Genomic DNA, 18,187 nt, shown 5'->3' with positions numbered 1-18,187 from the left:
CCATCCTAAAGGAGATCAGTCCTGGGTGTTCATTGGAAGGACTGATGTTGAAGCTGAAACTCCAATACTTTGGCCACTTAAAGCACAGAGCTGACTCATTTGAAAAGACCCTGATGCTGGGAAAGATTGAAGGTGGGAGGAGAAGGGGACAACAGAGAATTAGGTGATTGGATAGCATCACTGACTCAATGGACATAAGTTTGGGTGGACTCCGGGAGTTGATGATGGACAGCAAGGCCTGGCGTGCTGCGGTCCATGGGGTCACAAAGAGTCAGACACGACTGAGCGACTGAACTGAAGTGAACTGAACTGAAACTTCTAACCATATCACAAGACCTAGGGACTTTCCACCCAGGACTTCCCAACAACAGGGGGCACCCTCACTGTCTCTGGACCTCCCAAGCAGCACCCCGGCCATAGCATACATCATCCATCTCTTTAGTCAGGGATGGGAGGAGCTCTCCCACTAATAATTTTGATCGCCCAGATAGGTGTGGTGACTCCACAAACAGGTGATGGCATCTGTTAATCAGTATTTTAATACAACCAATTCATATGAAACAAAGCATGATACACATTGTATGACATAAGCTCCCACTCCTTCCCCCCAGAAGTGCTAATCAGGAATACATATCCCAGGGTTTACTCAAAAATCTGCCTGAAGTTAGCCATTTCTTTATATGTCTGCCTTGCTAAACCCTGGATGTTTGGGGAGTTGCTGGGATACAAACCCCACAGTCTTCCCCACAATATCACATACTCTTCCGTTTTCAGTGGGGATATGATCAGGGCCATGAAGTTGTGGAGCACCACACTCAGAGCCATCACTCCTACAGTGATATATGTCCAGTCTCTCAGGTGGCCTTTGTCCCTCCATACATCAGGATTTATATATTCCAATGCTGTTCTGGAGCTTATCCTGGGTTCTCGACTCCCAGTCTCGATTTCCCTCCCCACCCACCTTCTTCAGAGAGCCTGAGAACATCCATACATGGCTCACATGTCCAGTAGGTACTATCAGTGCTGGCAGATCATTTGGGGATAAATTTGTGATAGGTACTCAGAAAACCAAGAAAAAAAATTTTTTTAATAGAGAAAGAGACAGAATTATTAAGTCAGAGAAAGACAAAGAAAATGTAACTGTAGTACATTACATGATTCAATTCAAATGATATACAGTTTTTCAAAAAACTATTATCATTAAGTATTGATTTCACTAAATATTATGCCATAACTTTATTGGGAGGATGGAAATAGGAAAAGGGGGGATGAGGTCTTCAAGCTAAACCTTCATCTTCAGACAAAAGAGATCAACAGACTTGTATCTAAAATAAAAAAATTATCAAGAAAGGGCATTATATGCAGTTTAATTAGAAATTTAGGCAAATATCAGAAACAACAGCTGAAAACACTGTTGTCATTGGAGAGTAGGGACAGGAAGCAATTATTCTTTAAGTAAATTTTACAGAATTGTTTACCTTTTTAATTTCTTTCTCAATAGATACATATATTCATATAAAGTTTAACTGTAAAAAACATTAAGTAAAAAATTTTAAGCATGCCCATTAAAATAGAAAAAAGATCACTTATCTTCTACCTCTGAGAGTGGAGGAACTTATAAATACTATGATTGTTTTCACCTAAGAAGAGTTGGCATTTAAAGCAAATATGTAATGAAATCCAACCACAAAATAAAATTTTTTAAGATTTTAAAGGAAATCTAATCAATCACACTGGGTGTTTTTACACATAATAAAAAATTTTTGTGTTATTACAGATTCTTTAGGAGAATACCAACCATTGCTGTCCAGCTGGACCCTGGAATTTTTTTCTTGGAGAGATCCAGTGAGCAATGTAGTGCCTAGAACAGTGCCTGTCACATAGTGGGCACTCCATAACTGTTTGTTAAACGATGAATAAGTGAATGAGAGATACTAATTCATTAAACACTTGTGAACATCTAGTTTTCTAGATTCAGAGTTCAGTGACTCTAACCCTATCTCTGAGTGAGAAGAAAAGAGTTCCTTGAAAGCAGAGACAGTGTTGAATCTATTTTGGGGTCCTGATCTGGAATAACTGACGTTACCCATTCTGTGTCTAGTACACCCCTATTTTTGCAGGGATTTTATACTAAATAGGCACTTTTTGAGCTGTCTAGTATATCAGGCGCTCAAAGATTCCTAATTTTGGAATGTCCTTCCCCTAACTTATGATAAGTGAAATGACCGGAAATGTTTTCTCCTTCATCCACTCAACAGCATGCAATGAGTGCCTTCTGTGTGCCAGGCACCATTCTCGGCTCAGCTTAACAAACAGACCAACATCCATAGCCTCTTGAGGCCCATAGATTATAGAGAAGTGTGTTAATTGCCAAATATTTGGGAATTTTCCGGATATCTTAATGTTACTGATTGCTAGCTTCATTCTAGTATACTTTACAAACATACTTTGTGAGAGTCCCTTGATTTTTTTTAACCTGCCCACCTGCCCTCCATCCCACTGGCCCAGCAAGGGTGCCATGCACACTCTGTAGGCAGCACCACTACTGCCCACAAGCCAAAACTCCAGGAACCAAGGAGAGGTTTCCATTTTTAAAAGCCTGTTAAGGTTTTCTTTATGAGCCACTGTATGGTCTACCTTGGTGAATATTTTGTTGGAAATAAATGTGTTGGGGAAAAAATGTGTTTTCTGCTCTTTCTGAGTATTCTATAAACATCAGTTAGGTCGCTATTGATATTATTCAGATCTTTGTCTACTGTTTTCTGTCTACCTTTTCTATCAGTCCTTGTAGTCTCCATCTATAATTGTTGAAGTCTCTTTCTCCATTGTTTTTTTCTTCCTTTCTCCTTTCAGTTCCAGTAGTCTTTTCCTCATGTCTTTTTAAGTACTGCCTTCGATACACACATATTTAAGATTGCTATGTCTTCTTAGAGGATTGATCCCTTTATCATTATGTAACATCACTATTTATCCCTGACAATATACCTTATATTAAAGTCTAATTTTTCAGCTATTAATATAACTATTCCAGCTTTCTTTAGTGTTTGCATATTTATTTTTCATCCTTTACTCACAATGTATCTATGTTTTTATATTTAAAATGACACAATGTAAAGTGGTCTAATATAGCAATTGAAATACAAGAAGGAGAAGAGAAAGAATGAGGCAGAAGAAATACTGAAAGAACTCATGACTGAGAATTTTTCAAAATTCATAGCAGACACCAAACCACAAATCCAAAAGCTTAGAAACATCAGGCAGAAAACAAAAACATCATACCTAGATATATCATTTTCAAACTGCTGAAAATACAAGATGAAGGAAATCTTAAAGACAGTCAGAAGGGGAAAAAAGGTATATTACATTCCCTGGGGAAGGCTGCTGCTGCTGCTGCTAAGTCGATTCAGTCGTGTCTGACTCCGTGCGACCCCATAGATGGCAGCCCCTCAGGCTCCCCCGTCCCTGGGATTCTCCAGGCAAGAACACTGGAGCGGGTTGCCATTTCCTTCTCCAATGCATGAAAGTGAAAATGAAAGTGAAGTCATGAAGTCGTGTCTGACTCTTAGTGACCCCATGGACTGCAGCCTACCAGGCTCCTCCATCCATGGGTTTTTCCAGGCAAGAGTACTGGAGTGGGGTGCCATTGCCTTCTCCGTGGGGAAGGCTAGAGACTCTCAAACAGTAGTCAGAAACATCATTCCAGTACCTCTTTAGAATATCATCAATCCAAAATTTTAAAAAGGAAAAAAATAGAATTGACTTCACCAACCTGGACCATCTGTTTTGCAGCAATCTTAACAATTTTAATAACATGCTTTTGAGCACAAGACCTTAGAGAAGTGCCTTATTCAAAATAATCCAGAAGAACAACTCCCCACACACCATACACTTCTTTTACCAGTTTCTTCATCAACCTGCCTGCTCTGCCCACCAACCCTGCAGGTGACTTCTGAGCTGTTCCCCCACAAGCCCTACAGAGGGGCACTGGAGAAGAGCAGGACCCCTGTAGGCACATTCAGCTTCAGGGAAGGAGGCTAAACATATTGCCAGGTGGGAATGACCCACCCAATTTTCTGGAAAGAGGATGGAAGGGGCTGGGCGGGGATTGATCACACCTGTCTCACAAGAACTAGAGAGCTCACTGGTGAAGAGCCTGGGAGGTATGGCAACAGGGCTGCTGATACCAGGGCTGCTGGTGATGTTGATCAGTTTCAGCACCTGCGATCTGGTTTCCACATCCCTGGGAGAGGGCTTCCCTCATAGCTCAGTTGGTAAAGAATCCACCTGCAATGCAAGAGACCCCAGTTTGATTCCTGGGTCAGGAAGATCCGCTGGAGAAGGGATAGGTGACCCACTCCAGTATTCTTGGGCTTCTCTTGTAGCTCAGCTGGTAAAGAATCTACCCGCAATGCAGGAAACCTGGGGTTGATCCCTGGGTTGGGAAGATCCTCTGGAGCAGGGCATGGAAACTCACTCTAGTATTCTGGCCTGGAGAATTCCATGGACTGTATAGACCATGGGGTCGCAAAGAGCCAGACATGACTGAGTGACTTTCAGTTTCACTTTCACCCCTGGGAGAGAAAAACCAAAGCAACAGAAAAAAAGAAAAACTGTAATAATGGCAAACTGAGTAGAAGACACAATCAAGAGCACAGTATCAGAATAAAACAAGTATGTGTTTGCTAAAGAAAAGCTAGATGTAAGATGGTAGACCGGGGTCTCCTGCACTGCAGGCGGATAAGATGGTAGACAAGAAAATTAAAAGATAAAATGTATACCAGGACACAGAACAATTAAGTGATGGGACACAGGTGTGAATGTGTGTCAGGAGGAGGAAAAAGAAATGAAGCACTGACAGGAAGGAAGCATATGTTGTTCATGGGAAGGTGAGTGGGTACCCTGGGGCAGAGCTAACTCACAAAAGCATGGGGGTACATGTTGAAGGAGGGGGCCAAAGAGGGAAGGCAAGGAAAAGGGCGGCAGTGCCCATGTGCGCAAGTGATTCAATTAGTCTTCTGCCTGAAATCTCTTTTCACCTAAAATGCATGAAGGAAAATTATTCATGTGCTCACCATGGATCAAGAAACTGATGATTCAAATGATCTGTAGGTACTAATTAGCAGCCATAGCTTCCAACATCTTTAAAAGTGTACAAAAGGGTACACTTTTGTGTACCCTTGACCCTGCTGGATCAAGGCTTCCTCACTTTGCCAAATAACTTTATTTCTAAGGACAGAGTCCAATTCGTTTTCCGAACTACCTCCAAAGCCCCCAATGGCACTGGCCGTCACAGAGTGGGGACTTCCTCCCTGAAGCCATTCTCCATCCCATTTGTTCACGTGTCAAATTTTGCACCTTCAATACGTTAATATTTTAGGGAAATTGAAAATTCATATCCCCAACATAGTGAGACAACGGATCGCACTTTGGCAAAAAGGACCATTCAAAATTAGGCCTGGAGGCAGGGGGTTGTCAAAAATCTTTCCAAATATGGCAGGACGTGATGGCCCTGACTACCAAGTTAGCATTGGTGGGGCCTGGAGACTCTCCCGGCAGGACCAGTAATGCTGGGAGACCGCATGTGCTCTTAGCCTAATTTCACTCTGAACTTAGCAGCTACTGGACAGCTGATAGTTCTCTGGAAACTACAGAGTGATTGACCAGATTCTTTTTGTCTCCATAAATCACTGGAGGAACTGGGATTCTCTCCCTTACCTGAAAGATTTCCTGTTACTAATTAGAATATTAAAATCGTACAGAACAATAAGGTGACCAAAGTCTGAGTTTGAAACTCTACAGTGACTAGACTCAGAAAGAATTAGGCACAGCATTGTTTTGAGTCTTCAGATTTCAATTGTATGTGACAGAACACAGCACTGCATTAGAGTTCTATCTTCCAAGTAAGAACACACAGTCCAGGGAGGCAGGGTGTTATGAGACCCAAATTATGATAAACATTTACTACACATTATTAAATTTTCACCTCAAATCCTCCAAATGCCTGCCCTTGTTTTCCTTTCCTGGACCAATCCCCAGTTCCCCAGTGAACTTGGGTGTCACGTGTGAAGGACAAATCCACGGAGGATGCTCTGCTCAGGGTCCTGTTTTCACCTGCAGTGAGAGAAGACAAGTGGGCCTCTGCCCTGGGGAAGACAAGAACCCCCTCCTGGGGCGAGCATCTCCACCACATAAAGGCTCATTTGTGGAGAGGAAAGCACTTCTCCTGTCAGGAGCTCAGCTGGTTTCTCTGACTAACTTTAAGCATCTGATGGGAACTGTGGGCTATCCCAGGAAGCCAGCACTTCCTGGGTTTTGGGAGCTTCCTGACCATAGCTCCAGCCTGGCAGCCAAAATGCTGGCTATGAAGGTCCAGATGGGACGCCCCTCCCCCAGAGTCATCTTTCAGGTACCAATGAAATGCACTTTCATTCATCAGGGTTTTCTTGGTGTTATGGGTTGAATTGGGGCTTCCTTGGTGGTTCAGACGGTAAAGAATCTGCCCGCAGCAGGAGACCCGGGTTTGATCCCTGGGTTGGGAAGATCTCCTGAAGAAGGAAATGGCTACTCACTACAGCATTCTTGCCTAGAGAATTCCATGGACAGAGGAGCCTGATGGGCTACAGCCCATAGGGTCACAAAGAGTTGGACACGACTGAGTGACAAACACACACACACACACAGGTTGAACCATGTCCCTCACAACAAAATATATTGAAATCCTAACCCCTACTTCCTCAGAACATGACCTTATTTGAGATAGGGTCTTTACAGAGGTATCAGGGTAAAGTGACATCATTAGTTCAGTTCAGTTCAGTCACTCAGTCCTGTCCGACTCTTTACAACCCCATGGACTGCAGCATGCCAGGCCTCCCTGTCCATCACCAGCTCCTGGAGTTTACTCAAACTCATGTCCATTGAGTCGATGCTGTCATCCAACCATCTCATCCTCTGTCGTCCCCTTCTCCTCCCACCTTCAATCTTTCCCAGCATCAGGATCTTTTCAAATGAGTTAGTTCTTCCCATCAGGTGGCCAAAGTATTGGAGTTTCAGCATCAGTCCTTCCAATGAATATTCAGGACTGATTTCCATTAGGATTGACTGATTGAATCTCCTTGCAGTCCAAGGGACTCTCAAGAGTCTTCTCCAACACCACAGTTCAAAAGCATCAGTTCTTCGGTGCTCAGCTTTCTTTAAGTCCAACTCTCACATCCATACATGACTATTGGAAAAACCATGGCCTTGACTAGACAGACCTTTGTTGATAATGTCTCTGCTTTTTAATATGCTGTCTAGTTTGGTCATAGCTTTTCTGCCAAGGAGCAAGTGTCTTTTAATTTCATGGCTTGCAGTCACCATCTGCAGTGATTCTAGAGGCCAAAAAAATAAAGTCTGACACTGTTTCCACTGTTTCCCCATCTATTTCCCATGAAGTGATGGGACCAGATGCCATGATCTTTGTTTTCTGAATGTTGAGCTTTAAGCCAACTTTTTCACTCTCCTCTTTCACTTACATCAAGGGGCTTTTTAGTTCTTCTTCACTTTCTGCCATAAGGGTGGTGTTATTTGCATATCTGAGGTTATTGATATTTCTCCCGGCAATCTTGATTCCAGCTTGTGCTTCATCCAATCCAGCATTTCTCATGATGTACTCTGCATATAAGTTAAATAAGCAGGGTGACAATATACAGCCTTGACGTCCTCCTTTTCCTATTTGGAACCAGTCTGTTGTTCCATGTCCAGTTCTAACTGTTGATTCCTGACCTGCATACAGATTTCTCAGAAAGCAGGTCAGGTGGTCTGGTATTCCCATCTCTTAAAAATTTTCCAGAGTTTGTTGATATCCACAGAGTCAAAGGCTTTGGCATAGTCAATAAAGCAGAAGTAGATGTTTTTCTGGAACTCTCTTGCTTTTTCAATGATCCAGCGGATGTTGGCAATTTGATCTCTGGTTCCTCTGCCTTTTCTCAATCCACCTTGAACATCTGGAAGTTCAGAGTTCATGTACTATTGAAGCCTGGCTTGGAGAATTTTGAGCATTACTTGGTTAGCATGTGAGATGAGTGCAACTGTGCGGTAGTCTGAGCATTCTTTGGCATTGCCTTTCTTTGGGATTGGAATGAAAACTGACCTTTTCCAGTCCTGTGGCCACTGCTGAGTTTTCCAAATTTGCTGGCATACTGAGTGCAGCACTTTCACAGCATCATCTTTTAGGATTTGAAATAGCTCAGCTGGAATTCCATCACCTCCACTAGCTTTGTCCGTAGTGATGCTTCCTAAGGCCCACTTAACTTCATATTCCAGGATGTCTGGCTCTAGGTGAGTGATCACACCATCGTGGTTATCTGGGTCATGAAGATCTTTTTTGTATACTTCTTCTTTGTATTCTTGCCACCTCTTTTTAATATCTTCTGCTTCCATTAGGTCCATACCATTTCTGTCCTTTATTCTGTCCATCATTGCATGAAAAGTTCCTTTGGTTTCTCTAATTTTCTTGAAGAGATCTCTAGTTTTTCCCATTCTATTGTTTTCCTCTATTTTTTTGCATTGATCACTGAGGAAGGCTTTCTTATCTCTCCTTGCTATTCTCTGGAACTCCGCATTCAAATGGGTATATCTTTCCTTTTCTCCTTTGCCTTTCACTTCTCTTCTTTTCATAGCTATTTGTAAGGCCTCCCTCCTCAGACAACCATTTTGCCTTTTTGCATTTCTTTTTCTTAGGGATAGTCTTAATCACTGCCTCCGGTACAATGTCATGAACCTCCAACCAAAGTTCTTCAGGCACTGTCTATCAGGTCTAATCCCTTGAATCTATTTGTCACTTCCACTGTATAATCGTAAGGGATTTGATTTAGGTCATACCTGAATGGTCAAGTGGTTTTCCCTACTTTCTTCCATTTAAGTCTGAATTTGGTAATAAGGAGTCCATGATCTGAGTCACAGTCAGCTCCCAGTCTTGTTTTTGCTTACTATATAGAGCTTCTCCCTATTTGGCTGCAAAGAATATAATCAATCTGATTTTGGTATTGACCATCTGGTGATGTCTATGTGTAGAGTCTTCTCCTGTATTGTTGGAAAAGGGTGTTTGCTATGACCAGTGCATTCTCTTGGCAAAACTCTATTAGCCTTTGCCCTGCTTCATTCTGTACTCCCAAGGCCAAATTTGCCTGTTACTCCAAGTGTTTCTTGACTCCCTACTTTTGCATTCCAGTCCTGTGGCCTGGACATCTCTTTTGGGTGTTAGTTCTAGAAGATCTTTTAGTTTTCCATAGAACTGTTCAACTTCAGCTTCTTCAGCATTACTGGTTGGGGCATAGACTTGGATTACTGTGAAACTGAATGGGTTGCCTTGGAAATGAACAGAGATCATTCTGTCGTTTTGAGATTCCATCCAAGTACTGCATTTCAGACTCTTTTGTTAACTGTGATGGCTACTCCATTTCTTCTAAGGGATTCTTGCCCACAGTAGTAAATATAATGGTCATCTGAGTTAAATTCATCTATTCCAGTCCATTTTAGTTTGCTGATTCCTAGAATGTTGATGTTCACTCTTGTCACGTCCTGTTTGACCACTTCCAATTTGCCTTGATTCATGGACCTAATATTCCAGGTTCCTATGCAATATTGCTCTTTACAGCATCAGACTTTACTTCCATCAACAGTCAATCCACAACTAGGTTTGTTTTTGCTTTGGCTCCTTCCCTTCATTCTTTCTGGAGTTATTTCTCCACTGATCTCCAGTAGCATATTGGGCACCTACTGACATGGGGAGTTCATCTTTCAGTATTCCATCATTTTGCCTTTTCATACTGTTCATGGGGTTCTCAAGGCAAGAATACTGAAGTGGTTTGCCATTCCCTTCTCCAGTGATATCATTAGGGTGGGTTCTAATTCAATATGAACTGGTATCCCTATAAAAAGAAGAACTTTGGACACAGACAGATGTGTATAGAGGGGAGACAGTGTGAATAGACACCAGGGAAAAACACCATCTACAAGCCAAGGACAGACCCTGGAGTGATCCTTTCCTCACAGTTCTCAGAAGGAACCAACTTTGCTGACAGCTTGATTTCAAAAATCTAGCCTCCAGAACAGAGACAATACATTTCTGTTTTGAAGCCACCCAGTTTGTGGTAATTTGTTGGAGCAACCCTGGGAAACTAATACATTTGACTTCCTCAATAAAGGACAGAAATGGTATGGAACTAACAGAAGCAGAAGATATTAAGAAGAGGTGGCAAGAATACACAGAAGAACTGTACAAAAAAGATCTTCAGAACCCGGATAATCACAATGGTGTGATCACTCATCTAGAGACAGACATCCTGGAATATGAAGTCAAGTGGGCCTTAGAAAGTATCACTACGAACAAAGCTAGTGGACGTGATGGCATTCCAGTTGAGCTGTTTCAAATCCTGAAAGATGATGCTGTAAAAGTACTGCACTCAATATGCCAGCAAATTTGGAAAACTCAGCAGTGGCCACAGGACTGGAAAAGGTCAGTTTTCATTCCAATCCCAAAGAAAGGCAATGCCAAAGAATGCTCAAACTACCGCACAGTTGCACTCATCTCACATGCTAGTAAAGTAATGCTCAAAATTCTCCAAGCCAGGCTTCAGCAATACGTGAACCGTGAACTTCCTGATGTTCAAGCTGGTTTTAGAAAAGGCAGAGGAACCAGAGTTCAAATTGCCAACATCCGCTGGATCATGGAAAAAGCAAGAGAGTTCCAGAAAATATCTATTTCTGCTTTATTGACTATGCCAAAGCCTTTGACTATGTGGATCACAATAAACTGTGGAATATTCTGAGAGAGATGGGAATATCAGACCACCTGACCTGCCTCTTGAGAAACCTATATGCAGGTCAGGAAGCAACAGTTAGAACCGGACATGGAACAACAGACTGGTTCCAAATAGGAAAAGGAGGACGTCAAGGCTGTATATTGTCACCCTGCTTATTTAACTTATATGCAGAGTACATCATGAGAAACGCTGGACTGGGAGAAATGCTGGACTGGAATAAACACAAGCTGGAATCAAGATTGCCAGGAGAAATATCAACAACCTCAAATATGCAGATGACACCACCCTTATGGCAGAAAGCGAAGAGGAACTAAAAAGCCTCTTGATGAAAGTGAAAGAGGAAAATGAAAAAGTTGGCTTAAAGCTCAACATTCAGAAAACAAACATCATGGCATCTGGTCCCATCGCTTCATGGGAAATAGATGGGAAACAGTGGAAACAGTGTCAGACTTTATTTTTTGGGGCTCCAAAATCACTGCAGATGGTGATTGCAGCCATGAAATTAAAAGACGCTTACTCCTTGGAAGAAAAGTTATGATCAACCTAGATAGCATATTCAAAAGCAGAGACATTACTTTGCCAACTAAGGTCCATCTAGTCAAGGCTATGGTTTTTCCAGTGGTCATGTATGGATGTGAGAGTTGGACTGTGAAGAAGGCTGAGCGCTGAAGAATTGATGCGTTTGAACTGTGGTGTTGAAGAAGACTCTTGAGAGTCCCTTGGACTGCAAGAAGATCCAACCAGTCCATTTTGAAGGAGATCAGCCCTGGGATTTCTTTGGAAGGAATGATGCTAAAGCTGAAACTCCAGTACTTTGGCCACCTCATGGAAAGAGTTGACTCACTGGAAAAGACTGATGCTGGGAGGGATTGGGGGCAGGAGAAGAAGGGGACGACAGAGGATGAGATGGCTGGATGGCATCACTGACTCGATGGATGTGAGTCTGAGTGAACTCCAGGAGTTGGTGATGGACAGGGAGGCCTGGCGTGCTGCGATTCATGGGGTCACAAAGAGTCAGACACGAATGAGCGACTGAACTGAACTGAACCTCCCAGACTAAGCAGGTCAGGACCAAGGAGAGCATATCTAGATCCAAGTCAATCCTATTCTGGATGGGATTTCATAGTGGAGTGAGGAAATAAACTCAACAAGGGCCAAGCAGTGTTATTAGGAATTTTATAAGGGATCAGGTCCCTCATAGGGGATTGAGTCCCTTGACCCAAAATCTAAATGTAACAGACACACAGACTGTTGGTATGTGTGTGTGTCCTATAGGATAGTGGTTGTAAAATGGTTATCCAAAAGTGAAGTCTCCAGGAGGCTTCCACCGGGCTTTGTACAGGGTGGTGTACAGGTGGCATCATGAGTTCCATATCTGCCCCACCCAACAGTCCTACTCAGCCTGGTCTCCAGTCAGAAAGTAAACCTCTCTGCCAAAATTACAAAGCACAAATTTGCCTGTTAAAATAAGTTTACTTTGACTGCCTGATGCAAAGAGCTGACTCACTGGAAAAGATCTTGATGCTGGGAAAGATTGAGGGCAAGAGGGGAAGGGGACGACAGAGGATGAGATGGTTGGATGGCATCACTGACTCAACTGACATGAGTTTAAGCAAACTCAGGGAGATAGTGAAGGACAGGGAAGCCTGGCGCGCTGCAGTTCATGGGGTTGCAGAGTCAGACACCACTTACCAACTGAACAACAACAACAATATAAAAACATTAAGCTTCTCGAAAGGAAAGCTTCCATAGACATAAAGGGCAGCAGCTTTAGCTGAATTCCATGATCTAAGTGATTGGTTGTTTCTTTTTAAAATCCGTTAAGAAAGCTGATGGCTTGGGAGAAAAGTCACAGACAAAACTGTACTTGAGTTTACCGGAAACAAAACAGAGAAAAATTGTATTAAAAAAAAAAACACAACTATCCAGGTTTTTACAAGTGGAGTTTAAAATATATAGATAAGAAGACATTCAAAAGAACAGAAATGAGTGAGTGCTGAGAGCTTCACACATTTTTCCATTCATCTACACCTTTCCCTTCCTCCTCCCACATAAATTCATTCTTGGCTAGTTACCAGAAAAAATATAGGACATTCAGTCAAATTCAAATTTCAGAGAAACAAGAAACACACACACATACACACATATACATTTAGTATACCAACTGTATATTCCTGATACATGTATATTTATTAATAATGTTTATACATATTATGTAATGTATTTAGCATATTTTCCTAAACACATAGTATAAAAATATATAGTTAAATACATTTCAGTATAAGTGTGTACCAAATATTGCATGAGCCACACATCCTAAAAAAATAATCTATTGTCTATGGGAAATTCAAATTTACCTGGCATTCTTGTGCGTGCATGCTAAGTCTGGCAACCCTGTTGCTGGACCCAGAGCCAGGCCCCTGACATCTCGGAAGGAATGTATTTATCCTGGGGGGTACCTGTATTTTCTCCCTGCTCTAGCAAGAGACCCCCAAATTCACTGGGTCACTCCTCCGAGGCAATGACCGTAGGAAGCTGTCGGCCCTCGGGGTAGGGGGTCAGGGGCTGGGTCCTGGGGACAGCGGGGAGCGGGGCGGACTCTCTGGGGCTGGGCGCCAGCCCTAACATCAGAGAGACCAACAATCAAAGCGACAGTGACTCCCTTTTGCCTCCAGAGGTCCGAGGAGGAGCGGGAAGGGGGTTCGTGGTCGGGACTCCGGGCCGCCCGGACCTCGGGAGTGGCGGGGGCCTGCCCTGCGGCCGTGAGGCGCCGGCGGGGCTGGGGGAGCGCAGCGGCGTTCCCGCCACGAAGGTTCGGGCCGCGGGGTCCGGGAAGTGACCCCGGATCTCCCGGCTCCTCCTCGGCCTCCTTGCGCCCCCTGGCGGCCGCAGCTGGACACGCGGCACTGAGTCCGTTCCCGCCTGAATCTGAACACCGGCACTAAACACCTGCATTGAAGGGGGAGAGTCCTGGGGGAGCCAGTGCTTCACGGGACAGGGCAGAAAAAAGTGACCCTTTCAACCGAAGGCACCTCTTTCAGGGTCTTCAGAGACAAGGGAATAACTGAGCTCCTGGTCAAAAGTCCCTCAGGAACAACCTCACTACTTCTGAGAGCACTTTTGCCCATGACTTCTGCAGGTATTAGCTTAATGCTCTGCTAGCCCCACCACTTAGAATAACTTGGGTTAAATGTGATGAAGAGTCCATCTTTTCAAACACAAGACTTGCCAAAGTGTAAGAAAGATGTAAGTGGATATCTTGCTTACTCAGAATTAATAATATCCTCAGGCTCTTGCTGCAAACTCAAAAAGATCAAGGTCTCAGGCCTGTTTTACCTGATTCACACAATGAGTCCATCCTCTCCACTTCCCACAATGCTGTGTGCACATTCTCTAGGTGGACAGAAAAGTCAGGAGGCAGACGTTCTAGTGAAAATTGAAAGCAAGGAGTCCTAGCAGCCGACTGACTGTCTCCCTCCTTCTCCACCCCAAGCAAGTTAATTGGCAAATACCGTCAAAGTCTTCACAGTGAGTGGTAATTTTCTGTGTCAGTTTGGCTGGGCCAAAGGACTCTCATATTTCAAACACAGGTCTGGATGTTGCTGTAAAGGTAGTTTTTAAATGAGATTACCAGTTTGATCAGTAGACTCTGAGTAAGGTAGATTATCCTCCATAATGTGAGTGGGTCTCATCCAATCTGTTGAAGAGATCAAAAGGGAAAAGATTGACTTCCCCCAAGGAAGGTGGAAATTCTGCCTCCAAGCTGCCTTTGGACTCAAGACTGCATCAACCCTTCCCTGGTCTCCAAGGCTGCCAGCAGCCACCCTAGAGATTTGGGGCCTGCGTAGCCTGTACAGAGGATGAGATGGCTGGATGGCATCACTGACCAATGGACATGAGTTTGAATAAGCTCTGGGAGTTGATGATGGACAGGGAGGCCTGGCATGCTACAGTCCGTGGGATCGCAGAGTCAGACATAACTGAGCGACTGAACTGAACTGACTGAACTGAGCCTGTACAACTGTTTGAGCCAATTCCTTAAAATGCCTGTCTGTCTCCCTCTCTCTCAGACACATAGATATAGAGATGTCTATATCCGGCTGGCACCCAGCTCAGTCCAGACTCAGTCCAGCTCATCCCTCTGCCTACCGCAGAACCTGGCTTCAGCAGTTCCCCTCTCTTGTCTTGTAAGTTTTTCCTCTCTAGTAGATGACTTCCTTCTGCATAAAATACACTGTTATGTCCTTTCTCTTCCAGCCACTACTCTGTTTGGTCTTTTCCACACCACGCCCTTTGGTCTTTTTGTAGCAATATTCCTCTAAAGAGTTGCTTGCACTCTTTCTCCAGTTTCCTCCTCGCATTCTCTGTTTGCCTTTTTTATCATGAAATACAACACATATACAAAAAAGGGTGAGGGGTGGAAGGTAAAAACCAAACCATACTGCTTAATGATTTATTTGAAACAAATACCTTTGCTAAAATAGCACAGAAGCCTTCCTCAGGCCTCCTCCCACTTCCCCGTCTGCCCCCAAAGGTAGCCACCATCCTAACTTTTATGACCAGCACTTGCTTGATTTATTTTATTGTTTTGCCTTGTAGGCATGCATCCCTCAACAATGTAGTTTTGCCTGGTTTTTGAATTTTAACAGTAGGATAATTAAAAACTGGATTCTGATCCTGGCTTCTTTCATGCAATATCATGTTAGTAAAATTCACCTGTGTTGACAAAAGTGACTGCATTTCATTTATTTTCATTACTTTATAAAACCCCGTTGCACTAGTTATCTATTTCTGTGCAACAAATTACCCCAAGATTTAGTGGGCAGAAACTAGCATTAATGATATCACCTACCTCCTGAAAGTCAGGGATCATTTATGGCTTAGCTGGGTATTCTGGCTTTGGGTGTCTCGTGTAGCTGCAGTTAAGCCGTTGCCTGAAATTATAATCACTGAAGACTTAGTCTGAGTTGGAAGATCCTCTTCCACTTTCACTAACATGGCTGTTGACAAGAGTGTTGCCACAGGGGCCTCTCCACAGGGCTGCTCATGACATAGATTCCCCAGAGCAAAGAGTCCAAAAGAAAAAAAAAAATGTGATTGAAGGAGCTCCCAAGATGGAAGCTTCCATGTTTTGTGTAACCTAATCTCAGAAGTGACACATTGCTGCTGTAAGCTGTTGATCACACAGATCATCCTTGTCTAGTGTGGGAGGGGACCACCAAGGGTGTGAGCACCAGGAGGCAGGCATCACTGGGGGTTATCTTGGAGGTGGCCCACCTCAACCTTTGTATAAACATAGAAAACTTGATTTATCCATTCTATTATCAATCAATATTTAGGTTACTTCTAGTTTGGGACTGTTATGAATAGGGCTTCTATGAACATTCTTATACATGCCTACTGGTGCATATATACATGCATTTCTGCTGGATAAATTCCTAAAGGTGTAATTTCTAAGTCACTGTCTATGCATGTCAAGTTTAGTGTGTGTGGCAGGGGGAGTGGGGTGTGCTCAGTCATTCAGTTGTGTCCCACTGTTTGCGACCCTATGGGCCCTATGGAGCCTGCCAGGCTCCTCTGTCCATAGGGTTTCCCAGGCACGAATACCAGAGTGGGTTGTCATTTCCTCCTCCAGGGGATCTTCACCATTCAGGGACTGAACCAGAGTCTCCTGAATTGTTAGGTGGATTCTTTATCACTGAGCCACCTGAGAAACCCCATCAAGTTTAATAACAAATGGCAAACTGTTTTATATAGTAATCTACAAAGTTATAAGCCTATCAGGAGTAGATGAGATTTCCAGTTGTCCTCAGTATCACTTGGCATTGTCAATCTCTTCAACTTCTGCCATTCTCGTGAGTTTGTAGTGATATCTCACTGTAGTTTTCATTTGCATTCCCTGATGGCTAAAGGGTTTGAGCAGCTTTTTGTGTGTCTTTTTGGACCTTAGGATACAGTGTTTTGTGAACTGTAGTAATATGGAGACATGGTACTCAGCGCCTTCTTCCAGGAAGGACTTACTGCCCAGCAGCAGGAAGTGTGGTCCCCAGACAGCCTCCAACCAGCGGCTTCTTCAGGGTCAGCCTCAACAGCAGAGAAACACCTTGTCCAAGGTCATGCTCTTCCTGGAAAGCTCTACTCTGGCTGAGCAAGGCGCAGCTGCATCAACCTGACATGGGACACAGGACACATCAATGAGCAACCTCCACTGGATTAGCCTGGGCTTTGCTGAGCCTGCCTCGAAGTTCAGCTCCTTTCTCCTCCCAGACCTGCTTCTTCTCCCTTTGGTTCACAATAAGCATCTTGATTCTTACAAACATCTCATACCACAAACTCCTTCTCATGGTCTGCTTCTGAAAAACCCAGTCTGTGACACAAAGTGTCTTTTTAAGCCTATTGCCCATTTTCCTATTGAGTTATCTGCCTTTTTTTTCTTACCAGTTTTGTCAGCATTTTTTATTTACTATGGATACAAGTCCTTTGTCAAATACATGTGTGGCAAATATCTCTCCCACTATAAGGCTTGCTGTTTCATTTCTTTATTGTGTTTTTGAACAGAAATCCTTTATTTGGATATAATTCAGTTTCTCAATTTTCTTTCCTTTTTAGACATGCTCATTGTATCCTACCCTAAGGTCATGAGTAAATTCTCCTATATTTCAAAAACATTTATTGTTTTGTCTTTCAATTTTAGACTTACATGCAACCTGGAATTAAGTATTGTATAAAGCATGAGACAGAAGCCTTACATCTTTTTTTTTTAATCAAATGGATTTCCTATTGTCCCAGCACCATAGTTTGAAACTGCCTTCCTTTCCCCCATTGTCTGCAGTGCCAAACTGTCACATATGTTAAATGTGTGAGTCTATCTGCACGTGCAGGATTGTTTCTGGATTCCCACTCTGAGCCACTGGCCTCCTTGTCTGTTCTGGTCCCAAAACTGCAGTTATAATTCCCATTTGGAATTTCAAGCCTGCTTGGAGTAGGGTTTTTGTCTCCAACTGTTCCACTGAAATGGCTCTTATAGAGATCAGCACCTTCTACCTTCAAAATATGCACATCCCAAATCCAAACACTGCACCCCACCTCCACATGGCTGCCAGCCCATAGAAGCCACAACTTGGACAAGAGAGCTATGCAGGCATAGAGGCTTCCCTGGTGGCTCAGACTGTAAAGAGTCTGCCTGTGATGCAGGAGACCCAGGTTCAGTCCCTGGCTCAGGAAGATCCCTTGGAGAAGGGGATGGCAACCCATGCCAGTATTCTTGCCAGGAGAATCCCATGGACAGAGGTGTAGGGCTACAGTCCATAAGGTTGTAAAGAGTTGGACATCACTGAGCAACCAACACTTCCTTTCCTTCACACAGGCATACCTAGTTTTATTGT

Source organism: Ovis aries, chromosome 8 (genome assembly GCF_016772045.2).
Source record: "Ovis aries strain OAR_USU_Benz2616 breed Rambouillet chromosome 8, ARS-UI_Ramb_v3.0, whole genome shotgun sequence".
NCBI lineage: Eukaryota > Metazoa > Chordata > Mammalia > Artiodactyla > Bovidae > Ovis > Ovis aries.
This window is presented reverse-complemented; position numbering follows the sequence as displayed.